Source organism: Salmo salar, chromosome ssa09, assembly GCF_905237065.1.
Source record: "Salmo salar chromosome ssa09, Ssal_v3.1, whole genome shotgun sequence".
NCBI classification, from domain to species: Eukaryota; Metazoa; Chordata; class Actinopteri; order Salmoniformes; family Salmonidae; genus Salmo; species Salmo salar.
In genome coordinates this window covers 16702929-16730328 of record NC_059450.1, presented here as the reverse complement: position 1 = coordinate 16730328, position 27400 = coordinate 16702929, and positions in this window count along the sequence as shown.

Genomic DNA, 27400 nt, shown 5'->3' with positions numbered 1-27400 from the left:
TTCTGCTGAATATTTTTACTCTGTTTCCAATAAAGCACCTTGGAATCTCACATCAACCAGGCCCTTAATACCAACATAGCTGCGCACCATAATGTGGGAATAATACAGCTTACTCTGTTTAACTAGGATAAGGAGGATTTACATGGTCGGGGGACAACCCCCCCCCTTCTGCTTCACCGCCCCTCCCTGGTCCACACTCCCTCCCTGCTCCACCCTCTCTCTCTGCTTCACCGCCCCTCCCTGGTCCACACTCCCTCCCTGCTCCACCCTCTCTCTCTGCTTCACCCTCCCTCCCTGGTCCACACTCCCTCCCTGGTCCACACTCCCTCCCTGCTCCACCCTCTCTCTCTGCTCCACCCTCTCTCTCTGCTCCACCCTCCCTCTCTGCTCCACCCTCCCTCTCTGCTCCACCCTCCCTCCCTGCTCCACCCTCCCTCTCTGCTCCACCCTCCCTCACTGCTCCACCCTCTCTCTCTGCTCCACCCTCCCTCTCTGCTCCACCCTCCCTCTCTGCTCCACCCTCCCTCACTGCTCCACCCTCTCTGCCTGCTCCACCCTCTCTCTCTGCTCCACCCTCCCTCTCTGCTCCACCCTCCCTCTCTGCTCCACCCTCCCTCCCTGCTCCACCCTCCCTCTCTGCTCCACCCTCCCTCACTGCTCCACCCTCTCTCCCTGCTCCACCCTCCCTCCCTGCTCGACACTCTCTCCCTGCTCCACCCTCCCTCCCTGCTCCACCCTTTCTCCCTGCTCCACCCTCCCTCCCTGCTCCACACTCTCTCCCTACCTGCTCCACCCTCCCTCCCTGCTCCACCCTCCCTCCCTGCTCCACCCTCCCTCCCTGCTCCACCCTTTCTCCCTGCTCCACCCTCTCTCCCTGCTCCACCCTTTCTCCCTGCTCCACCCTCTCTCCCTGCTCCACCCTTTCTCCCTGCTCCACCCTCTCTCCCTACTCCACCCTTACTCCCTGCTCCACCCTCTCTCCCTACTCCACACTCCCTCCCTGCTCCACAGCTCTACATGGTGTCCCAGCGGAAGGTAAATGAAGCCTCCACAAGAGACACCTACAGAGGAAAGAAATGAATGTCGCTGTCAAAATAATCTTGTGCCAACCAGATGCAGGCCTATTAACTGTCATTGTTTTGGTCTTTTTGACACCTTGACAAAATATAACAAATGCAACTGTTAAAACTTTATAATGAAGTGCAATTACCTCAGCTTGAGGAAATTCTGTGTTGGAGATAATTACTATAGTCTGCCTTCCTGCGAGGTTGTGTCCTTGCAAATTGTTATTTTAGCTCTAGTTTTATCAGTGCTAATTGTTATGACAATGTGCTCACAGGAATGAATCCGAGTTAAAGTTATACATGAACGAATTCAGTAATGTGAGATAGCCTTAAAGGTGGGTCTTGAATGTAAAAGTCAGTGTGTGATGACACATATGCAAAGACACACTCTTACACTCCCTGCAAGATGACATTCCACTATACTAACTGACTACCTTTTAACTCAGCCACATGCTCGCATGCACCATATCCAACACACACACGTACTCCTCCCTACTCCCCAAACACTACCCCAAAAATCCAGGCTGCAGCACACAGCACCACCCAGACGACGGTGCCTCAAGCCTGGGTGATGTGTCCTGGGGCCTGGGTGCTGAAGCCTGGGTGATGTGTTCCGGGGTCCTGGGTGCTGGAGCCTGGGTGATGTGTTCCGGGGTCCTGGGTGCTGGGGCCTGGGTGATGTGTCCTGGGGCCTGGGTGCTGGAGCCTGGGTGATGTGTTCTGGGGTCCTGGCCAGGGACTCCTCAGCTCACTGCTCTTCTTTGTGGGAGGGAGTAGATGTGAAAGCACAATTTATCATCACTTGTGTGGGCAGCGTCACCACGGCAACGCTCAGGCTGGCAAATGGCACTGCTGGGAATACTAATGAGGTACTTGGCAGGCCTGTTGGCGGCAGAGAGGCCAGAACTGCTTCTGTTGCGCTGTTCTGCTCTGCTCTACCAGGCTACAGTATAAAGGTAAACAGTCCAAAGGAAATCAATTAAGTGTTTCCACAGTGTTTGGCAAGCGCTCTAATCTTCGGCGCCACATTTAAAACAATTCAGAAATCTGCCTTCTGCATGACAAAATGAACTAGGGAACAATGAACAGAGAAGGGAAGGAGACAACTCAGCAGCACAACAGCACTGCAGCTTCACTAATTCCACAATTCTCCACTTTCCCAGAACACTCCTATTCTTTCTATTCTGTAGGAGTTTATGCTACAATTTATTCTACATTTATTTGTACACTCATATTTTTTCCACCTTGTTATCAGCTGAAGAATATAACGTGAAATAGACAGTATAGCGTAGCAATAGTGTAATTTTACAATATTGCATCTCTATGGGTTACATAGTTGACTGTATAATTAGTTGAGTGTATAATGAAGTGTGTTGACCTGAGCACATTTTACATTTAAGTAATTTAGCAGACGCTCTTATCCAGAGCGAGTTACAGGGCAATTATGGTTAAATGCCTTGCTCAACGGAACATCGACATCATTTTTTGTTGTTGTTGCCTGGGCCACTAACCGAAAGGTTACTGGCCCAACGTTCTTAACCTGCTGCCGTGTAGTTATAGCCTCTGACAGCCCATCCAGTCAGTACCAGGTGACAGTCCGATCCTCTAGTTTAAAGGAGAAATGGATTGGGTGCACCTGCCTTCCAGGACTCGTCATTAGCTCTGAGTCTTCACAGGGCCTTCCAATTTCCAGCTGACAGATTAGAGCTCTCCTCCTTCCTCTTTCTCCTCTCTCTCATATGAAACAGTGTGGTGAATAAATTGGCTGGATGGAGCATGCCTTCTCTGCTCATTGCCTCTCTTTATTGATTCAGCCACTTTGATCGAGCAGGGTCTAATCAATTCTTCAGTGGCAAGAAGACAGGGGTAAAATCATTCTCAGGCAAACCCTTCAAATGACTTGTCATTAATTTGCCTCTTTACCAGCACTTGTATGCTCAGAACAAGATGCGTTTGGCTTTCTCCGTCTATTAGGAAGGTTGTGCTCCTGGGATTTTCATGGCCTGCTAAGCGTAAGGAGGGAGAAAGAGAGTAAGAGAGAATGTGTGTGTGTGTGTGTGTGTGTGTTGGTGTGTGTGTGTTGATGTGTGTGGTGGGGTGTGATTGGATGCACTATGTTTGCTCATCCTTACAGAGTCTCTTATTAGTGCTAATTGGGAGGGACAGTTCAAACAAGCACAGAGGAGCGGTTGTCACACAAGCGTGACATGGGTGCAGAGAGGCAGGCAGTGCCGGGTGTTCTGCCCAGCTCCAGCCCACCCTCTTCCCACACCCAGCTCCCCGGGCCCCCTAGGCTCTCCCTGGCCCCCGGCCCAGCACTGCAGAGTGGCCACAGAGTGGGCTCTTTGTCTGGACACGGCCATTAGCAGTCAGCGGACTTCAGAAATGTGACCAGGACAAGCCAGTGGACAGAGGCGCAGACAGACACACGGCTGTCTGAGACACTTAGGGAGTCATCAGCTGACGGAAGAGCCAACACAAAAGACGAGCTGCTGAAGCCTGGGAAGTGTGATCTACATGTAATATACCTCCCCCCCACCAACTCTCCTCTTCACACACACACACACACACACACACACACACACACACACACACACACACACACACACACACACACACACACACACACACACACACACACACACACACACACACACACACACACACACACACACCAGAGCTCTACTACATGAATGCCTCCATTAACGCTGGTACAGAAGATGAAGTGAAACCACAATATTATATGAAAGGCTTTCCCTCTGCCCTGAACCCTCTAGTTAATGATAAATCAACCGATTCGGTATCGACACCAAGACCTTTTCCTGAACATTCTCCACATCAATACTTAGCATGGATTTTTGCTAAAAGATACTAATTTCAAGGATTATTTACAACCATAATAGCTGCAATTATATTCTGCACGAACCAATATAAGGTATAAGCACCAATTAGTAACTGGTCATTAGCTTAGGCATTTGGAACTGGGAGTGAACTAATAGAGGACCATTCTGTAGCCTGCGTGAGCAAGGAAATTGCTGTAGTGCTGCTGTAATTAAAGGAGCTTGTTTACCTCCAGTCTTGAGAGGGTGTTATATTCACTGGCCCTGCCATACTGTCCTCTGGCCCCAGACATAACTACTGCCATGGACTTGCTTTCTATGCTTGTTCGGAGAGTAGCTAGTTTAGTCGAGAAGGAGTATTCGTTTACATTGTTAAAAGGCTCAAATAAATATCATTTTTATGTCTTGACCTGTGGTGGAATTTATGAGTCATATTTATTCTTTCTCTAACTTGATATTTCTTGTATAGTATAAAAACAGAATCCTATGAAAATGTCAAGGTAGCAGAAATAATGGGACATGTTCACACTTCGCATAGTGATTAGCACTTGTGTTGTCAAGGCCCTATGCTGTGTGTGTGTGTGTGTGTGTGTGTGTGTGTGTGTGTGTGTGTGTGTGTGTGTGTGTGTGTGTGTGTGTGTGTGTGTGTGTGTGTGTGTGTGTGTGTGTGTGTGTGTGCGTGTGCGTGCGTGTGTGTGTGTGAAGGCTTTCTTCTAAAAGCCAAACCAGCAGGGATCACAAGAGCTGTATCAAAGGAGACGGCCACCATGTGAAATGTCTTCTCGCAGCAGGGGCTGGTGGGATTGTTGTCCGTGTTTCTCCCCTCTCTTTCAATGTCAGCTACACTAACCGAGCTAACAGTCAGGCTGCACAAAAAAACCACCACGACAGAAGTTTCTCTTTCAACTTGTTTTATTAAGCACTGGAGAGCATGGCGCCTCTCAGTGGCAAAGAGGACTGTCACCTTCAATAAATGAACCTTTATTTTAGAACAGGCTCAGTGTGTTCTTTAATGATATGCAACCCATGATCTATATCTGATGACGTGTTAGGGGTAGTGGGGTACTATGGGATCAGTGTTCATTTGTATGCGGTGTGTGGTGTGTTTTGTGTTGGCTGTGTCACATAACATGAGTCATACAGGCCATACGCTGTGGAGTATGTGGACAGCTGAGCACAACAGCCTCTCATAAATCAGGCAACAACACACTGGACCTTGCTAATAGATGTTTAACTAAACCCCCTCATTTCAAACAGTTTGACCCTGGTTGGTAAAACACAATGTGAGAACTCCCCATGGATTAGGGCTGACCCCTGAGCAGGCAGGCCACACAGGCAATAAAGGAGGCTGCCATTGTGCTGTCCTGGGAGGGGACAGTGGCAGGGAGATACATGCCAGTGGGTGGGGACAGGGCCGTTGTAACGACATCTTGATGGAGCATCATTCCCACCCACCAAAGCTGTGCTGGGTCTATGTATTTTAATTAGGCTTTGTGTCTGCCCACATACACCCAGTACTGACAGGGGATGTGTTTGCAGCATGCTCAACCATTTGTCACAGGGTCCAATCACATAATCGACTCGTCGACTGGATTTATTCTCTCTCTTCTGTGTGTGTGTGTGTGTGTGTGTGTGTGTGTGTGTGTGTGTGTGTGTGTGTGTGTGTGTGTTGCACGTATGTGCAAGGACGTATATTTTCAAAGAGGCTTTTGGGGATGTTGCATTGCTTGGTTGCCATGCAAACCAGACCCCTATTGGAGTGGACTCCAAATGCATGTGCTTCAGACACAGCCCTGTTTGGGGGTGAGAGTGTGGGATTGAATAAAGAGGTCTGTCCTTTAACAAAGCCACAATTTACCAGGGTCATTTAATGACAGCAGTGGCCCTGCACAAAACGGTTGTCCTTAAGATGAAATTGCCCTTCATATTATGAGATCAAAATAATTTCATTTTAAAACATGGTATTTTCTTTCAGAAGTACCCCTATTGAGAACATGATGAATGTATTCATCTAGGGGGGGGGGTTGGGGGGGAAGGGCTGTGAGATATAAAGCGCCAGGAATAGAATGCAGATTTTATTTTCTTAGTAACCTTGATCTGAGAATGTGGAGGATCAAAGCCTCTCCAGTCTCCATTGTGGGGCAGAATAGAATGTTAATGAATTGGTGCACTGAATATTAAAATGGGAACCCGCTTTCAGCACCCTGTCAAACTGCTGTGGCATGTCGAGTGCCTTGGCTGCCAGACATGCAGAATCTGCTTCACTCGGGCTGCTGATTGTGGAGTGTTGTCGTAGACTCGACTGGAGCCATTCCACACATTTCCAGTAGGGTGGGCCTTTTCTTCCCCTACAGACTGCCACCAAGGCTGCCTTGTGCGCCAGCGAGGAGAGGGGGAATAATCATTTGCCACCACAATCGAGTGCTGTGTGATACTGTGGGTTTCTGGGAGAGCAACAACAATGGTCCATTTAGGGTTTGCCCACCACCCCAGTCCTTCCCTCTGGCCCGGAAGTGGTTTATTTTGTCTGAGGACAGCTGCACGGCCTGTTTGTCTCTGCCTGGGTTTTGCTTGGCATGCTTGAGAGGGGCACGAGCCCTGATTGTTTCAGACAGAACCTGGCATTGTATCAGGCCGGGGATGGTTTATTGGGGAGAGGCAGGACAAAGTCAACAAAGGGAGCGAGGAGCCAACCGCAGCTCAGGAAACGGACAGAAACATCTTCAAAGAAAGCAGCATCTATACACCCTGCTTCAAGCCACCCACTAAATATAGGCTAGCGAACAGCAATAGAATATTCATTTCTACTCTGAAGTAAAACAAAGGACACCTGGTCCTTTCGCAGTAAGCTGTTATTTAATGAATGACTATTAATGATGCTGTAGAGACGTATTGAAGGAGATGAGCAGGAATGGATTTCTTTGTGTCACATTGACAAGTCATCAGGAGGACTGATTATATGCAGAGGAGTGTGCAACTGTCATTGTCATACAGACTAAAGCAGAGATGGGCAACTTTTTATTTTTAGGGTGTCAGTCGGGGTCTCAACTCACTCTTGAGAGTTACAATAGTAGAATACACAAGGTAACATTTCAAATTTGGTTGTGTATCAGCAGTTTTTCTCTTCTCATGTCAGTCACTGTCAGTCAGTTAAAATTCTTTAGATTGATAAATTGGTCTAGTGGCCAAATGACCAACCAGGGTGCCCCATTGATTTTGTTAGTCACTCTCACTCAGATATCATATATTAAAAACGACATACATTTTTCTCCACCTTATGGTAAAATGTATGGAATTCCAGGAAATTAGTTTTAAACCTGAACATGTTTCTCACCGCCCCATGACAAAATGAGTAGAATTGCATGAAATGAGTTTTAAAATTACTAAATCTCCTCTCCGCTCCATGGCAAAATGTGTAAAATCGCAGGAAATGAACGCTAAAACTTAAAGTGTTTCTCTCTGCATTCAATAGGGGTTCTATCAGCACCATACCAATATGCTGCTATACCCAGGGGCATCATTTGAGTTCTCGCATTGGAATTATACACACTAAAGCAACACCATTGAAAACCTAGTCTGACCCTAAGTTTTTCCTGAAGTGACGCAACCGGCTATACCACCAAGAATTTGATAAAAAACCAACCAGCTCGATTGTTTTTTCTACCTTTTCAGAAGAGTTGCAGCCTCCTTGATGCTCTGAGGAACGTCCTAAGTAATCGATCATTCCATTCTCCCCAAAATCTTCTTGTAAGATCCCTCTCGAATGCCAGTTGGATTAGTTGAGTTTTCCTCAGGTGTAGCATGCTGCTTCTGTGCTGACTGAACACGTTTGTCAAGTGGAAAATGAGATCTTGCATGTAGCTGTGGACACCCCAAAAGTCAATCCATGTTTCAGTGCAATATGCACGGTCGGCATAGCAGAGAGGCCCAGAGAATCTTGCAGGATATCAAGTAGGGTGAATTTGTCCTCACTAGAGTGGGCGATTTTCAGTCTCCAAAAACTGGCAATGTCCCGCTCAGTGGTTGCTAGTTTGTAACAAGGAACTCAATCACCAACAAATACATGCGATTTCTTGTCAGCTGCCCACCATTAACAAGTGTTGACACTGATGTTCCCAGGATTCTAAGCTAACCTCAGATGGCTCCTCTGTTCCAAGACCATCATGAACGTGCTTATAGCGAAGCCTTTATTACTGTGGCTAAACTGGTCATTTGTATGTTGCTGAGAGTCAAATAACTCCAAAGACACAAATATTTTTGATTGCTATTTTTATGATATAGCGAGAAATAAAATGCATGAAAGTCATTCTATGTCAGTAATTCAGCTTGTTGTTGTTGAATAACACATCTAAACTCAAAGCAACAAAAAAAAGGTCTTCTTTCCCAACAATGCCTAAGTGGAAGAAGTGAAAGGGGGTCATCCTATTGAACTAATCGGTTTGAAGGACTGATTTAAATATGATCTAATGAATTAGGGTTTGTCTCATACCACGATGCAGATTCAAGGAGGAGCCCGTCTGAACATTTCCTGAGACCTCGAACCTGCCTCCAAAAAGGAGAGGGAGAGGAAAGACAACGTATATGATAAAAGGAGAGGGAGAGGAAAGACAACGTATATGATAAAAGGAGAGGGAGAGGAAAGACAACGTATATGATAAAAGGAGAGGGAGAGGAAAGACAACGTATATGATAAAAGGAGAGGGAGAGGAAAGACAACGTATATGATAAAAGGAGAGGGAGAGGAAAGACAACGTATATGATAAAAGGAGAGGGAGAGGAAAGACAACGAATATGATAAAAGGAAAAAAATGTGGTTGCTTCTCCTACCCTCTTCACCCTCCTCATTTTGAAGCAGCAGTGCAAAGAATGTCGAAAATGCTCTCTTCCTATAGCTCTCTGTCAAGTATTTCTTTATTCAGATGGAAACCACACATCTAAGGTACTCTAAAAGAGACAGAGAGAGAGAGAGAGAGAGAGAGAGAGAGAGAGATGTAAAGAGAGGGAAAATATGGGGGAGAAGTCTGTGCGTCTATCTCTCTGGTGTGCAGGACTTCAGAAGCCATGGTAGGCAGCATGGAGCTTGGCTGGGCTGGCACATCCACCGTGTTCACCTTACCTCAAAAACAAGGGCTTTTCCCTCTTTGTTTTAAAGTTCACACAGCTTCAAATGGGACAGACATGATGTTTAAAAATATAAATAAGTAAATGTATCAGTGGCCAACATCTGCAGATTATGATTAGCATTTGGAAATTGCGTCCTTGAACGAGATTTGGATGTCGACTGTCAGTGTTCTTTTATGCCCGCGACTCCTTTTCTGAGAAGCTAGAGGGCACCGCTTTGTCCCTAAATTGGGTACAATTTGGATAAAGAAATCCTCTTCTCTCGCTTCCCCTCGGCCCGTTATGATGTGCAGTCAGAACAAGAAAGGGACAATATTAATTGTGCTGAATATGAAAAGCTGTATTTGGTTAACTGGTTTCAAAGGAATCTGGCCGAAAAGAACTTCTCTTTTCCTTCTCCCCCTACTGTCTGTCAGTTTTTTTCCTTTATCAAGATTTTCTCTCTCTAATTTTGCAGTGAGTGAGTCGGCTCCTTTGCGAGGCAGCATTATCTTATGTATTCAGCTTTCAGCTCCTTTCTGTCTCCCGATGAGGCAAGGCTTAATTGGGCTTGGGCTTTAAAGTCTGTAGGGCTCTCCACTACCTCATAGAAACACATTCACGGGCTGCTCATTCACTTCGAGTATGTGTTAGATGTACAAATATTATTTACTTTTATACCCCAAATCAAAAGGCACACACTTCCTGCTACTCTACGCACAGTCAGACAGTGCAGGAGAAATCATTGTTTATTTCACATTCAGTTTCTTTACTTCCCCTAAGCCAGAGGTTGGTAGAGTACAGAACATTTGTACTTGAGCAAAAGTACTGTTACTTAGATTGTAATTTACTGAAGTAAAAGTAAAAGTAGCCCTCTTAAGAAACTAGCTACTCAAGTAAAAGTGTCTGATCAGAAAACGACTTTTAGTTTGGTCATTTTTTACCCCTTATGGTAAAAATACATTTCATTGGTCAAGGGTTCATGTAACGTTCTTACAGGGGAACAAATAGTATTGATTAATGTAAAAAAAATATATATTACAACATTTGGAGTGATGAGCTTTTCATCTGACAGCGGCGATATAATAATATAAATCTATGTAACTGAAGTGATTAAGTAAAAAGTAAGTCACTTCCTTCAGAAATTACTTGAGTAAGAGTACAAGTACAGCCCACAGAGAGTAATTAGAAAAGTACTAGCTCCTCCAAAATGTACTAAAGTACATGTAACTCATTACTTGTAGCACGTTGCTACCCACCTCTGCCCTAAGCCATATTACAGTAATACTGTATGTTGCTGGTCTATAATAAAATTATTATTTTGAAGCACCTTTCGATTATAATGAACAATGGTATTGTTAAATGCAATATATTAACCTCTAAAAGTCTAAGCTGTTGGGTTGATTATTTATGATCGTCATACGAATTTTAGAACCTCTAAGTATCAAGAAAATATCTGAAAAAAATATTAACCTCTAAAAGTCTAAGCTGTTGGGTTGATTTTTTATGATCGTCATACGAATTTTAGAACCTCTTTAAGTATCAAGAAAATATATTTAAAAAATATTTGATCAAATATTTAATTTTGCCTTTACTACTATAGCCGATAGAAAAAGCACATTCATAAATGGGGAAAAAAGACATTCAAAAAATGTATCATAAGGAATAAGGTTTTGAAGTATCTGTCCTATATCTAAGAGATATAAGAAAGCTCAGGAAATATATAAATATATTTTTTACACAAAACTGCCTCCATACTTCCATTCATTTCTATGGGTTACCTTCAGACGAGTCCTGTGAAACTTCTGGGGGTCGTAGAGCAAAAGGACCATCGTATTAGTTTTCATCCCAAACGGCTCGGACACTACAGACAGAAGTTGGCACATCATCTTTACCAACTTCAGAGTCCCGTGGGGCTTGTGGGGGTTGTAGAGCAAAACAGAGAACGCCATCGTGTTCGTGAGTGTCATCGTTCCATAGAGTGGTCAAACGGTTCGGATGCAACAGAAGTTTTTGCAAGAAGACCGATTTTCGGGATCTCTCGTGCTCTGACAAACACTGCTGTAGCTCGGCAACCTTCCACCGCAGATGCGGAAGGCCGCCATAGGAGGAACGGGTGGATTGAGACTCGGCCCATGCAGACATCTCTAGCTTAAACTGACGGATTTTGATGGGGGTTTATTGTTATGTTACTTAGACTGACACTGTGAGATTAATAACCCTTTCATTATACTATATTTTCATAGACAATAATTCCATTGTTCAACAATAATTCAATTGCCTTGCAGTACAGTACAGCAGAATGTAGTGTAGAGAGAAATTGATGAAGTGCTAAAGCATTGTATTCACCTTTTGTTCAAATTAAAAACCAAGTGAAACATTGAATTTTCAAATCAAAGACAATTGTTAAATGTTTTTGTGAATTTATTTTAAACATAATAATTGTTTGCAACGAGACATGATAGTGTGTCAAACAGACTGCAGAAATGACATAAAGCAAATATTGAGCATTTGAATTCAGTTCATGCCATTAAAAAATATTGAATACCAAACTGTATGGTATTGTGTCGAATTTAATTGGACAATTTTATTGTAGTAAAATCGTGGTATTATGGTAAAGTATATTTTCCTTTAACATAATTGACTATTGTGCAGACCCCATTCACAGATAACGGTTTTCAGTTCAAATACTTAATATGTACGTTATGTCCCTGATAATGACCATTCAGTCAGGCAAATGTTCTCCCCCCTTTCAGCCACACAACATTTGGCTTTACGCTGGCGCCAGATGTGGAGCATAAAGATTTGAACGCTCCTAGATAAGGGGACGGAGTGTATACTGTTCCACGCTCCTCACACCAAACAAACCCAGCAATTAGCATGGCCGTTAAAGCCTTGAAGTAGCTGTTAAGAGAGAGATGCTGGAGGGAAGAGAGATGGCTCCTTTTCTCCTCCAAACTTTCTGGCTCCTTTACAGGCAGCATCTGTACCGTTATGCAGAGTGTCTCCATGCTGCTGCAAGCTGCAGCCAGACCATTTCAGAGGCCATTTCAGTTTGCTTTTCTCCAGGCTGATGAACTGGAGAAGTCCTACTATTAGAGATTCTCCTCTCCTCTCCTCTCCTCTCCTCTCCTCTCCTCTCCTCTCCTCTCCTCTCCTCTCCTCTCCTCTCCTCTCCTCTCCTCTCCTCTCCTCTCCTCTCCCCTCCCCTCCCCCTCCCCTCCCCTCTCCTCTCCTCTCCTCTCCTAGCCTTAACTCTCTGGGCTTTACTGGCAGACTCCTCCTCATTAGTTTTTTGTCACTTGCCGTTTCCAGGCGCTGGAATAAATGAGACCACTATCAGCCACTGCCTTGATAATCGCCCTTATCTCATTAGGTTCCACATCAAAGTTAATCAGAGGTGTGAATAGTAATTGGAGGAAGAGACAATGCCATAGATCATGGGGCTTTTGTAGTGTGTGTCATCTCACAACACCAGCGGCCTGGTGGCTGCAGATAGGCTGAATCTGTGGCGAGAGAAAGGGAAGAGAGAGAGAGACAGAGAGAGAGAGGCAGAGAGAGAAAAGAGGGAGAAGTGAGTGAGAGGGGGGAGCTGGGAGTAAGTGTGCATGAAGAAGAGAGGGAGAGAGGGAGGATGAGAGGGGAAGGAGTAATGGCAGAGGCATAACAAGCAAGCTGCTCAGAATTAATGAGCTTACCCAATAAGGAAAGAATCACCAATCAGTGTGTGTTGGACAAATATAATTTAGGAATAATTGCTTGATTGCTTTTCTATAGTAGGTTGATTTGACCACACACAAGAACTGAGAATTAAGATGTCAAGACAGGAATTAATTTGGCAGCCGAGGGCACACACATTTTTCTCTTTCCCATCTGTGGGCTCTGAGCAGCCTAGCTGGATTTGTAGCTCTAATGATGAAAACACAGTGGTAGATTGCGTATTCATTTCCCTGCCTCCATTTTACATAGAGAACCATGCCTAATGCCACAGATGCTCCGATATCATGAAAAAATGTGCGTATGCTAACGCATTTAATTGGCATTTTTGCATATTCCACTACAACGCTGATAGCTGGTTGCAGCTGATTGTTCGGTTTTGTGTCCTCATTGATTTCTGTTTTTTTGGGGGACCGACTGGGAGTAATTGGTGCGTTCCGCGGTTCTCATCCCCAAACAGTGCTTATATTGAAGTCTTCTCTCCTCTCTCAATTGCCAATTGGTTGACGCTTAGTGTGACTTTCATTACTCGCTACCTGCTTTGAGAAATGAGGCTCGACCTCTCCTTCGCAGACTCCTCTCTGGAAGCAGTGAGGATTCTTTGTTGTTTGTCCTCTAACAAAGTGTCTGTGGTCAGAGTGACGCATTAGAGAATACCGGAGCGACAGACAGGAAGGCTGTGTGGATGAGAGTAGCACAACACCCACCATGGACCCATAATGACCAGCTGCACCCAGACACAGCATAGCCATTAATACAGCGAGCTGCTTCATTTTCATAGCCGTGATAAAACAGGGTCGCTATATAGGGCCTGAAATATAAACATGGCAGGAGATTATTAATAGTAATCAGGGTATCCGATGCAGGACAGTATCCAATATTAGTCGCCACATTTGGACAGGATCCGAGCGGTCCCTATTCAATTGATATTTGAATAAGAGATAGGTCCAAATCTGAAAACATGCATATGAATCGGCACATATATTTGCTCCCACGTGTCTGGTACTTAGCTTCAATTAGGCTGAAAACACTGCTGCTGTGGCTGAGTTTGCTCACACTCTCCTAGTTAGCAGTTCTCTGCAGGTTCCACCAAGGTGTGTGTATTTTCAAATGTATGTGTGGTGTGTGTGTGTGTGTGTGTGTGTGTGTGTGTGTGTGTGTGTGTGTGTGTGTGTGTGTGTGTGTGTGTGTGTGTGTGTGTGTGTGTGTGTGTGTGTGTGTGTGTGTGTGCGCATGCTATTCGTGTGTGTTGTGTGTGTGTGTGACATTATATAAGCAGTGGGGTAAGTAAAGGGAATAAATAAACAGTCTAGGGTCCTGCCAGGTGGATGTTATTACTGGGGTCCTGCCAGGTATATGTTATTGCTGGGGTCCTGTCAGGTGGATGTTATTGCTGGGGTCCTGTCAGGTGGATGTTATTACTGGGGTCCTGTCAGGTGGATGTTCTTACTGGGGTCCTGCCAGGTGGATGTTATTACTGGGGTCCTGCCAGGTATATGTTATTGCTGGGGTCCTGTCAGGTGGATGTTATTGCTGGGGTCCTGTCAGGTGGATGTTATTACTGGGGTCCTGTCAGGTGGATGTTCTTACTGGGGTCCTGTCAGGTGGATGTTATTGCTGGGGTCCTGTCAGGTGGATGTTATTGCAGGGGTCCTGCCAGGTGGGTGTTATTGCTGGGGTCCTGTCAGGTGGATGTTCTTACTGGGGTCCTGTCAGGTGGATGTTATTGCTGGGGTCCTGTCAGGTGGATGTTATTGCTGGGGTCCTGTCAGGTGGATGTTATTGCTGGGGTCCTGTCAGGTGGATGTTATTGCTGGGGTTCTGTCAGGTGGATGTTATTGCTGGGGTCCTGTCAGGTGGATGTTATTACTGGGATCATGTCAGGTGGATGTTATTGCTGGGGTCCTGTCAGGTGGATGTTATTACTGGGGTCCTGTCAGGTGGATGTTATTACTGGGGTCCTGTCAGGTGGATGTTATTACTGGGGTCCTGTCAGGTGGATGTTATTGCTGGGGTCCTGTCAGGTGGATGTTATTACTGGGGTCCTGTCAGGTGGATGTTATTGCTGGGGTGCTGTCAGGTGGATGTTATTGCTGGGGTCCTGTCAGGTGGATGTTATTGCTGGGGTCCTGTCAGGTGGATGTTATTGCTGGGGTCCTGTCAGGTGGATGTTATTACTGGGGTCCTGTCAGGTGGATGTTATTACTGGGGTCCTGTCAGGTGGATGTTATTGCTGGGGTCCTGTCAGGTGGATGTTATTACTGGGGTCCTGTCAGGTGGATGTTATTGCTGGGGTGCTGTCAGGTGGATGTTATTGCTGGGGTCCTGTCAGGTGGATGTTATTGCTGGGGTCCTGTCAGGTGGATGTTATTGCTGGGGTCCTGTCAGGTGGATGTTATTACTGGGGTCCTGTCAGGTGGATGTTATTGCTGGGGTCCTGTCAGGTGGATGTTATTACTGGGGTCCTGTCAGGTGGATGTTATTGCTGGGGTCCTGTCAGGTGGATGTTATTGCTGGGGTCCTGGCAGGTGGATGTTATTGCTGGGGTCCTGTCAGGTGGATGTTATTACTGGGGTCCTGTCAGGTGGATGTTATTGCTGGGGTCCTGTCAGGTGGATGTTATTACTGGGGTCCTGTCAGGTGGATGTTATTGCTGGGGTCCTGTCAGGTGGATGTTATTGCTGGGGTCCTGTCAGGTGGATGTTATTGCTGGGGTCCTGGCAGGTGGATGTTATTGCTGGGGTCCTGTCAGGTGGATGTTATTACTGGGGTCCTGTCAGGTGGATGTTATTGCTGGGGTCCTGTCAGGTGGATGTTATTGCTGGGGTGCTGTCAGGTGGATGATATTGCTGCCCTGAGTTTGCCTGCAGCATTATGAGGGCAGGCACACCGCCATGTCCCTCACTGTCTCTCTTTCTCTCTCTCTCACACACACACACACACACAAACACACACACACACACACACACACACACACACACACACACACACACACACACACACACACACACACACACACACACACACACACACACACACACACACACGATCCAGGGCATAGATTATTCTAAGCAAATGTGCTTTGATCTGCATTGCACCTAATTGAGTCACAGGCAATGTCTCTATTCCCACATCAGGGAATGTTTGATTATTTGGCTGGGGGATTACACCTCAATTTTGTGTGTCCCGCATTAACCTATTAGGCTAGTTCATCTGCATTGCTAATGCTGGTGCAGACAGCTGTCACTGCCCAGGAAAAACATGATCATGCAATCCTTGAATGAGTGATTCCAGCTCCGATTAGTGGCAGTGAACTTCGCTGAGCCCAAGTGATAAGGCTGCAAAATTCCCAACTTGCCAATAGCTCAGAAAATTATCAGACTGTAGGAAAAGGAGAAATTGTGCCTTCCGGCTCATGGGCTTCAATCCAGGGTCTGCCCAGATTGACATTATTTAAAGCTATGGAAATGGGGACTGCCTATCTGGGGATTGCTAAAATAAGAATTTCTCCAGCAACATTTATGAATACGCTGACAGGAGAGGAAGGGGAAAATAAAATAAATATGATTTCTGGAAAAAGCAATTTGAGAGTAATTTCATGATTTTATGATCTAATCTGGGTAAATAAATAAACAAATATATACAAATAATATTCTTAAAGGCCCTCAGCGATATTTATTGAGAAGTTACCTTAAAAGGAAACTGAATGGATGTATCCATTGTATTGTTTCACAGTATGTCCTCTGTACAGTGGAATTGAGTAACATGTTTTTTTCTCTCTCATGACAATCCTCTTGTTAGTTAACTACAGTATGGCAGCCTGTACTGGCAGAGCAGGATCTGCTTGTGCACTGAATCGAATGGGAGGTGTACGAAGATTGTATTATTCTATACTTCCACTTCCTGGTGAACCAGATGAATTCTTGCCTCAGCAGTGATATAGACTGTAGAACCTCAACATAGACAGCGATGCCAACATGGTGGACACTGGCGGTAAATCTACAGTCCCTTTAGAGTGTGTTAGCTCTAGAGCTGAATTGGAACCATGGCCGTTCATGCATATCTTAACACCAGTGTGCATACTGGGCAGTGCAACATGAGCATTTACACAGTGTGGAGTGTGTGTTCCTATGGTGGGGAGTAGCACCATTCCTGAGTACCTATTGAAATGAACACAAACATCAATCAGAGGCTGGCCCCTCATGTTTCCAGCATTCGAGGGTCACACTGTAGTGGTCACGCACACACTCCTCCCAGGGTGCATCTGTGACGGCAGGAATATTAATCCCGGCTCTGTTTTTGATTCTCTTTTGTTTAAGCGCTATGCAAATGAGGCGTTTGCACACCATTGTGTCAGTCTCAGGTTGGTGTGAATGTAGTGCTGGACACTTCAGCTTGACTAATGGACACAACTTCATTGGCTATGGTCATTATCAGAGATTCTGAAGTGGAGTATGACCTCAGACATTATTACTGATGGATCCCTCACTGTTCGCTTCCACTGTCTAATAATGTAGCTAAGTACGTATGTGAACTGTGAGCAGCAGTATGTACAATATTATCAACATTCACAGTAACTATCCTGGCTTGAATCTAATTGGTGTTATCATGACATCTAGAATGACTTCCTCTTATCCTGCCAGTAAATATCATTTCCAAGAACTATTCCATCATTTGCAATCCTATAAAGCTCAAGTGAGAATATAGACAATGTTGCATCCTACACAGACTGCAGCTGAAGACCTTAGCAACATAGCCCATTGCTGGCATTGACTCCACACACAGCCCATCCTTAACCCAGCAGTGCAGGGCTGAATGTGGGGAGTCCCAGTGCACAAAGGCTAATCAGTAGTGGGGTTGGAGCAGAGAATCCGCTGGCCCTCCCTATTTGACTTAACTTCCCCGTTTGTGCTTCTACTGATCCTGTGGTCTTTGTGTACATTGTAATGAGCGTTGACATAATCCTCGGATTTTCCTGGATGCTGACCCCTGTCTGCCCCCTTGCTGCTCCTCACCAGGCCTAAGGTTTGCCCCGGCCAGGAGAGCCACGAGGGGGGGGGGGGACAGATAGCGCAACAATGCCCCGGCCCCCATGAGATACTTAAATATAGGGATGGTCTGGAGCTCTCGGTGATAGAGCTAGTAACCCGTTTTAATCCTATTAACACCAACCAACAAAGAGTCAATCTGCAGCCGTCCGGGCCAGGCAGACTCAGGCTGGGGGAGAGACACTGGGCTGGGGATGGGGCAGGAGGAAGAACAGGAGCAGATGAATCAGTAAAATATGTCCTTGAGGGTGTTTATTCTTTAGGAAAATAGAAGGAAGGAAGGGGGGAAACCTAGACAAAAGAAGAATGAACAAAAAGTTCCTTTGTCTTAACACGGACGGAAAAAAGAAGACCACCAAATACCACTAATGTTAACCCATTCAGCAAACATCCATCTCTGAGTTTGAAGGGTGTGTTGTTGCCGTGTCCGGATGTGTAATAAATGTATGGAAAAACGGAAGGCACAGGAAGTAGCCCCAGTGCCTTGTGGGTGTTGGTACCTAGGGGTCGTGGCACAAAATCGAGGAGAGACTCAATGTGCTTTTGTTTTGGGCCGATCATGGGGCACTGTGGCCCGAGTGTGCTGGTGGTCTGTCCCCTCTTCCCTGTGTGCGGGGCGGTCTTATACAGCTAGTGTGGCAGCTTAAAGTCCCCCATTGTAATGAATGAGAAGGGAGTGACGGGCCCATACAGACAGAAAGTGTTCTTTAGCCAAACAGGGCAGGATATGACTGTTTAAGGGCCAAGGGTGTGAATGGACAATAACCTCTCTGAAGAAAGGAGCTCTGTGTTGGAACATTGATACTGCGTTTCCTCACTAGGTGTGTCCAGCCATCCCTCACTGGGATTTTGTGTGGTTAGACATGTCTCTCCCCTCCCCCACCCACCCAACCTCCCACCCTTCACACGTCCTTCATCACCAAGTTCATGTAAATTTGCCAGGGGAGTAACACGACACAGTAGCGACTAACACATAGCCTATACGATTATAATAGGCACTGTGGCAGCCAGATAACCAGGAATGATATCTCATTATTTGTGTGGCGGGTAATCTTTGACATGGGTCATTAGAGACAGGAGTCTCAGTCAGTGCTGCAGCACACAGGCCGTGAACCAACAGTCCAAAGGGAATAGCAGAGTCCCCGGTCATGGGCCTGACATCATTATTTATATACCCACCATATAAAACTTTCCTTTGCTTTCCTCCACTTCCCTGTGGAGTATGGTCATTCCGGTCTGGAGAAGTGTGCATAATAAATAGAGCTGGGGAGAGGGATTGGCTGGCTGGCTGGGATTGACGGGAGGGCGGGCGGCTCCTGTGAACCTCCTGTGAGGTCTACCCATCCCTCTTCCCAGGGCTAGGCCTTTAAGCACCCTGAGATCCTCCTCTGAGCCAGCCAGACCCAGCCGCTGTAATACATTTATGCATGGGCCTGACCTTCTCCATAATGAGTTCACATCATAACCATTGACCTAAAACAAATTCACAAATGTCCTCCGCTGAGGTGCGCTAGAAGGAAGGGGGAAAAAAAGAGGAAGAAAAAGAGAAACCGAAACAAATCCGTGAGTGGCTAATATTGTCCCTGTGTAGACTCCTGTTTTACCGGCAAGTTAGAAAGCGGCTCATTATTTAACAGCTCATTTCAATGCTCTGTGATGATGACATGGTGGTGTGGTAAAGATGCCATACAATGAAAGGTTTATTTCAACTCATTTTACAGCGGAGCTGATAAACACTAGGAATCCGCCTGCAAAACTGAAACAGGGACTGTAAAAACATACTTTAAACTGGGGTTTGCGATGTGACTCAGTGATGTGGAACGATATTCTTCAGCAATTAAAACAACACCACATAAGAGACTGTGATATGGGTTTGTCCCACATAGCTGTCTTTAGATGAATGCACTAACTGTGGGTCACTCTGGATAAGACGTCTGCTAAATGACTCAAATGTACATGTAATACGTTTATTTTTTGCTATTATCCTCTGTTCAGGGTGGTATTTCTGACTGCGCATACACATAAATACATGCTATTGCTGGCTATGATGGCTGTCCAATATTTGATTCGGATGTCTGTGAAATACGGCCTTACAAACCCAAACAAATAGGGTATGCTTGTGAAAGGTGTGCAGCTATGGGATAGTGTGACAGAGAGAGGATGGAGTGAGAGTATGGAGGAAATAATGCCTGCTATGTAAGAGTATATAGAGAAAATACAACACCCAGAATGCTCTCAGCTCACAATAATGCCTGCTATGTAAGAGTATATAGAGAAAATACAACACCCAGAATGCTCTCAGCTCACAATAATGCTTGCTATGTAAGAGTATATAGAGAAAATACAACACCCAGAATGCTCTCAGCTCACAATAATGCCTGCTATGTAAGAGTATATAGAGAAAATACAACACCCAGAATGCTCTCAGCTCACAATAATGCCTGCTATGTAAGAGTATATAGAGAAAATACAACACCCAGAATGCTCTCAGCTCACAATAATGCCTGCTATGTAAGAGTATATAGAGAAAATACAACACCCAGAATGCTCTCAGCTCACAATGGAAGAGACCCCCCCCCCCCCCTTGCAGTTAAGATTGCAAATTCTACTCAGGGAGGTGTGTAGGTGGAATTGACTGGCTATATTGGATATAACCTCCTGGCTACGGGTATATGATAAGCACTTATCTGTTTGCATGAACTGAGCACATGCATTCACTACCTTTCCTCCGCTAGAGTATTCTACTGTCTACCACCTCCCACTAGCCTCTCCCTATACACACATGTTTACATCCCAGAAGAAATATCTGTATACAATGGAAAGAAAGAGAGGTAAATACGCATTAATCCCCCACGCATAACCCCGGCTCACCCGGCTCATAATTAGGTCCCTTCCGCTGTTGTGTACAGCACACAGACGCCACAAAACAAGTGCTTCATTTCCATTTACTGGATACAAAAAGGACATGAGCGGTGCATGCTCCTCAGTTCACAGACAAACTCTTTTCATTCAGGATTGGAATGGAGCGGTTTTTACCATACACACAGTATGCAGTATCAGGACTACAGCCGGCGAGGCAGACAGGAGCTCATAACAAGAGATCAGCTGTAATTTTCCAAAGTACTGAGTTCCGCCTCGCATAGCGTTCAGCGGGTCAGAAAGTGTACTTGACAGGAAATATGCATACTGAGTGGATACTTCTCTGGCTTTTCATTTGCATTGTGTACCGATTTTTTGGTCCCATTTAATATAATATTATGTGGGGGTCTACGGCTGCTTTTAGGTGTCTCTTGAGAGGGCTAGTTACATCAGAGGCTTAATGATAATTGCGGCTGGTAAAGGCAAATCCAGGTAGATTAAACTGCACTGCCATCAATGTGTACTCACCCATCTTTATCTCCGTACCTCCCCACCCCCCATCACACACACATGGTCTCTCTCTCTCTCACACACGCACGCACGCACGCACGCACACACACGCACACACACACACACACGCACGCACGCACGCACGCACGCACACACGCACACACACACACACACACACACACACGCAAGAGACAAAAGATCAAATGTAATAAGAGGATCATTTTCACAGCAATCGAGAAAACAGAGAAAAAACAACTAGATCATGTAGTCATTTTCTCCATTTAGCGTAACAAGACAATGGAAAAACAGGCTAACGTAGTTCAAATCCGAGAGAATTCCTCTGTTTCAACACTGGCTGTGGCTCTGCAGAGACAGGGGTTGCAGGGAAATGTCAGTAGCTAAAATAAGAGACCAAATCCTCCCTAGATCCCCTGGGATCCTGATTGATACCATTATTGTAATGCGCTCAATCACAGTGTTGTCTTCCACTGAGAAGAAAAAAATAGCAAATATGTACCCCCCCTAATAATATGATGGTTATCGCCAGGCCTGCATATAAAACTGTTAAACCATGACTTCAAAAACACAGCAAATCATATTATCGTCACGCTCACACAGGCCTGGGTAGAGATTATTAAGCTGTCAAATACAGTGAACCGATAAGCTGCTGTTTGGTCTACAAATGAGCCCTAATTAAGGAGACACATTGCCAAATAAAGCTCCAGATATCTTCATTCAGGCCAGAACAGCATAGCACAGACAGTAGCATCCCCATCAAAGCCTGGATTCCCAGAACAAATCTGACCGGAGGACAACTCAGGTGTTCGTGGCTCAGACTGTAATGCCTATGTGCTTTAGGGTTTTACGTTCGTCCGTGTTGCACTAGCTTAGAGCATTCCTTCCAAACGGGTACATAGAAACGGGGGACGCATGCATGGGCGTCGATAGCGGCAGTCTTTTAGAGGGCTTAGTTCTCATCCATTGTTTACATCAAGTGTAACCAACAGACATGCACAAACAGTCATGAGATTAAGAGGAAGCGATGTGGAATATTTATTAGGCTTGACAAACACTTGTGGGCTAAATGAGGGGAGAACAGGGGTCTCTGTGGGGCTGGGAGTGGCACTGTATTAAAGGGTACAGGCTGGGCTGGGAGTGTGATGGCGAGGCACAGATGTCTGCCATGCATGCACAAGAGCCAGGCTCCACTTCTCCTCCAGAGAACTTTCAAACAGATACCAGTGTGTGTGTGTGTGTGTGTGTGTGTGTGTGTGTATTGCATCTGTATTTGCAATGTGAGACCTACAACCCCTCCAACTCCCACCCTCTATCTCTTCACCACTAACATCTCCCTAATATAAACGGCTTGTAACTTAAAAATGCAAATGTTTGGATTGTTTTGATCATTGATGAGGACCTCTTTGTATTGTGTTTTCATCTCTATTAGACAGGATTACAGGGACAGAGGCACGCTGGCATTTGGTAAGTGTCACTGTGACAGCACTTGGTTCTGGAATGCCCGGCTGTCACTGGGAGCTTTATCACTAGGTTTTCTCCTCCGAGTGTGGACTAATAAGCCTAGAAATTACAATTGCCTCCCTGCTGAATCCCTGATAGGCGGAAAGAATGATATCAGTGGCCTACTAATCTTCTTGGCTCGGCGCTTGGCATCAGCCTATTGAGGCACCTGTCATACTCACGTCTGATGAGGTGAATTTAATCTCTCTGTCCGTAATGACAATGGGGCAATTCTAATGTTAGGAATGATATTTGTCAAGGTTCTGTCTCTTTCTTTCTTCCTTTTTTGGGGGTTCTTGTCTTTTTTTTCACACGTCATTGCCCAATTGAAATGTCCTGTCATAATACCATTCCTGGGCATTAGATAAACAAGACATTGATATGAAGCAGCAATGGATAATTTCAACTTTTTATAATTTGAAAAGAACCCAAACAAGTCATGACAGTGGTATATTTAAGCAATAAGCCCAGAGTAGGTGTGGTATGTGGCCAATATACCACGGCTTAGGGCTGTTCTTAGGCACAAAGCAATGCGGAGTGCCTGGACACAGCCCTTAGCCGTGGTATATCGGCCATATATCACAAACTCCCAAGGTGCCTTATTGCTATTATTACCTGGTTACCAATGTAATTAGAGCAGTAAAAATACATGTTTTGTCATACCTATGGCATACGGTCTGATATACCACGGCTGTCAGCCAATCAGCATTCAGGGCTCGACCCACCCAGTTTATAATAGGCAATAGCTTTTAGAAGTAAAATTAAGACATACTGTATTGCAAAATGTCTCTGTGTACAAATATAGCTAAACAGGCTATGGTTAAAAGCATGTTATAAAATATCCACAAAACAACTAACAAAAATTAAGGTTTGCTAAGCCATTGTTTGCTCAGCACTGTTGTCCAAACCTCTGCATTGTGCTTTCCCCTCCCCAATTCCCTTATTGTCAGTCAGGAATAATCCATAACAAAATACATTTGCCAACATTCATAACATTCAGCATTTCAGCCACAGCAGTGCATGTAATTACCAGGGCAGTAGACATCATAAAAACACAGTCCTTTCTCTGATGCCGTTCCTTTTCCTGGGGGACAAGTGATTAGCCCAAGGTGAAGGCTATGCATTGAGGAGAGGAATTTATATCAAATGGGACACTTTAATGATGGAGGCGTCCAAGGCCATCTTTGGAGGGATACTACAGACTGCACTCTCCCAGCACTCCGTGGTCTAAAAACCCTAGCCATTGTTCTGCCATATTGAGAGCACAGAGCAGAAATACATTTGACCCACGTGGTGCAAAAAGAAACGGAGAAAGCATTTAACTAAATGTTTTTGAGTCCAATGAGAGAGAAGACTTTCCATTTACGGATGAGTACTAAAATGATGTGAGCCGTTTAACGATGCAATACCCTCCTCCATCTCCCTCCGCCTCGCACAACAGCAATTTCATCTGTTAAAAAAGGAATTCTGCCATTTGTGCTGTGGATGAATTTTAAAGGGGAATGTAGAGAGACTGAACTCAGCAATGTACCATGAATGAAGGTTCTGAATGAAGATTCTGAGGAGACAGACCACCCAAGTGGAAAACCCATGACACAGACTCCAAAGAGAACCGGCATTACAGTATCGAACCATTATCTCCCCTCTATTCACACCACGTATCACAAATATATGTTATAAAGAATGTAAGTATTTTAATGTAGATTGCGACGGAGAAACTCAAGATTGCTCATTGGCTATACGGTAGCTCAATGGAGACTTAGGAGGTCAAAGTGTGATTAAAAGGGCGCGTCAACACAGGCTATAACGATGACACTAGATGAAGCCATGGTCAATGTGTTTTGTGTTTAGCTAATGTTTCCTGGATAGATGGACTAACAGTTTTTGCCTTTTCAATAAGATTTGTTCTTTTTCCGTCCCCTGGTTGCTTCAAGCATCGATTGTCGTCATAGAAACGCTGTCATTAGATAAATGACTGCTTCCCCAAGCTGTCAGATTATCTTTGACAGAACAATCAACACTATGTTATTTACACCCCTGTGACAAAGAATCGTTTAGGCTTTGCAAAGTAGTGGACAATTCCACTGTGTCGCTAGTTGTCCTCTCTATCTGGGATGGCAGTGCAGGACAGGCCATGACTAATGGGAACACACAGAATGGGGTTACTCTCCCACTGTTTGGTCAGTGGCTTGTAAACCTAGCGGTAGTATAGTGGTTTGTACCACTAAAAAGATGCCTCTGTCTTATCACAGCCGGTCGAAATAAAAGCTGAGGCAGCCGATCACCATGTTGGCCTATCACCAAATGACAGATTCCTGGTCTAATGTACATTCAGGCTGTGCATGTTCTACTATTATTCCAATTAGAGGTTAAAAATGTGGTTTTCATATACAGTATATTTGTGTACTTTCACTCAGGACAGAACAGAATGCTTTGAAATTAGAACAATCCATTAGGAGACCCATCTTCAAAAAGTATGTCATGTTGAATTACGTATGTGAATTAAAAGGAACAGCAAAGTTGAAATATTAACATCACAAACAATGCCTATCGCAACAGTCAGTGGATCGCAAAACATATGTTTTAGCAAGCAAGAAAACATCATTTTGATGTTGCTTTCATCATTTGATGATATGTTTTTGAATTTGATGATAAGTGAAAAAACACCTACAGAATATCCATCGATAAGGGCAGCCAAATCTTCACTAAGCTCTGGCTGCAATGTACACATTGTCTGTGTGACTGGAAACACCATATCACCCAGCACTTATGGCTTTGTTTCCGTCTTCAATATTTCCCTCAAACTGATTGCCTGCTTTCTTTACGGTCTAATTCGAAACCGGTTTGGCTTTCCTGAAGCAGAGCATTGTTCTTTCCAGCACTGTGCCGTCGTGTTAATGAGAGTGGTTAAGAACATCATTATATTTTAAGTATCGTTCGGGTGTTCACAGCGGGTTGTGTAAGAAATCTCTGTAATAATCTGTTTTCCTGTTTCATATTCAAAGTGACAGCAGTGGCTGTTCTCTTTAATACCGGGAAATCATTAGTGCCTGGGATCTTTGGTGTGCAGGAGAAAAAATAAATAGTAATGAAGACGTATTAACTACGGGTAATTTGGTTGTTCTTCAGCTCGAGTTTCTCTTCGCACTGCTATTTGGTTTTATTTGCATTGATGTCTCCTCAGAAGTAGTTTGCTTCTTGAACAAAGGGGCTGACGTATGTTAAGTGCTTTTGAAATCGCAAATGTTCCAGGCATGAGGGCTGTGACTGATGAAAGGGTGTGAAATACAATGTGGAAATCGATTTCACAATCTTCCCATTTGGCCTCGCTGGAGAGCCGAGCAATGTCAACGCAGACACGGTGTGGTGTGCATGTCTGTACATTTAACACAGTCACAATGAAGGACTGAGTAGATTCAGCCTGGCTTTGTTAAGCCTAACAAATTCATGCAAATGTCTAGCGGGGCTGAGAGGAGAATACATTAAGATAGTGATGTTCTGACTTTGTTATCCAGGTAACAGCACAGATGGTAACAAGATAATCAGATGGATGTTCGTGTTGAACAGCAGCGTTTTAGTCCAACAGTGAAACCGACACACTAAGAAGGCACCAAAGGTCAAATATGTCATATCCTCAACAAAGGATTCATTCAGAAGGCATTACATGTGTAAATCCAATGTACTATGGAACACATATAAGCACATACAAGCTACTCTGAATGAGAAGAGGAAGTCGACAAAAGAGCGTCAGTCAAGCCATTATCGAGGTCTTACTGTGTGTCATTGTAATCGTATCCAACTGTCACTGTCACATTCTTAATGATAGTTCTTTTCATTCTCTAGATAGACCCGTCGACAGTTTTTCACGTAGCAGCATTGTTATCACAAGTTGAGTTCATCTATTCTTCCCTCTCCCAGTGGGCATGTGTCTATTGAATGTAAACGGCAGCTCCATGTCTGCAGCGTCACAAAAGGGCCACTAAAGTGGGAATGATGGAACAGCCTGAAAGTGCGAGACCTCTGTCAGTAACATCTGTGTGGACGGGTAAACAGGAAACACGCAATTCAATTATAAGGCTTTTTCCCCTTTTGTGATTAATGGCAGTGATTTCCGTCAAGCCGTTTCGCCATATTTAACACAACCATAGCAGTATGCAGCTGTTGCATTCTCTCCTCTAAACAGAGAGGGAAATGGTGAGAGATAAATGGAGAGAGAGGAGCTAACAGCCATCAAAATCTAGAATTTTCCACTACTACTGCAATAATTCTTCTTTTAGCATCTCAGGAGTTGATACTGCAGCATAAAAACTGAGCAGCCACCATAACAAGGCTGTTTGAAATAACGACAGACAAAACTAGTTTGCAAAGCTTTAATCACAGTCCCTTAATTAACTGGTTTTATTCTTTCAAATCCAAGCCTTTCATTGTGTGGGTTCAGATCAGGACAACTCTGGAACTAAAGATGAGCCCGGGGAGTCAATTAAAGGAGACCCTTCTTAATAGGGCTGTGATGCTGAGCCATAACAGAGTTATCTTGGCTTCCGCCATAGGTGGAGAGATCTCTTTTGTGACATGAGCCAAGTAAATAAATAGCTAAATGAAGGCATACAAAGCGCCGGTGCCTTTCACCATATCCCTGGGCACCTATTATGCAAGGGCAGGGGAAATTATGCCACAACAAATTGCTAATGATGACCCAGTGATGTCTTGTTAAGCGACATTGTTTTCCCTCAGATCCCTTTGT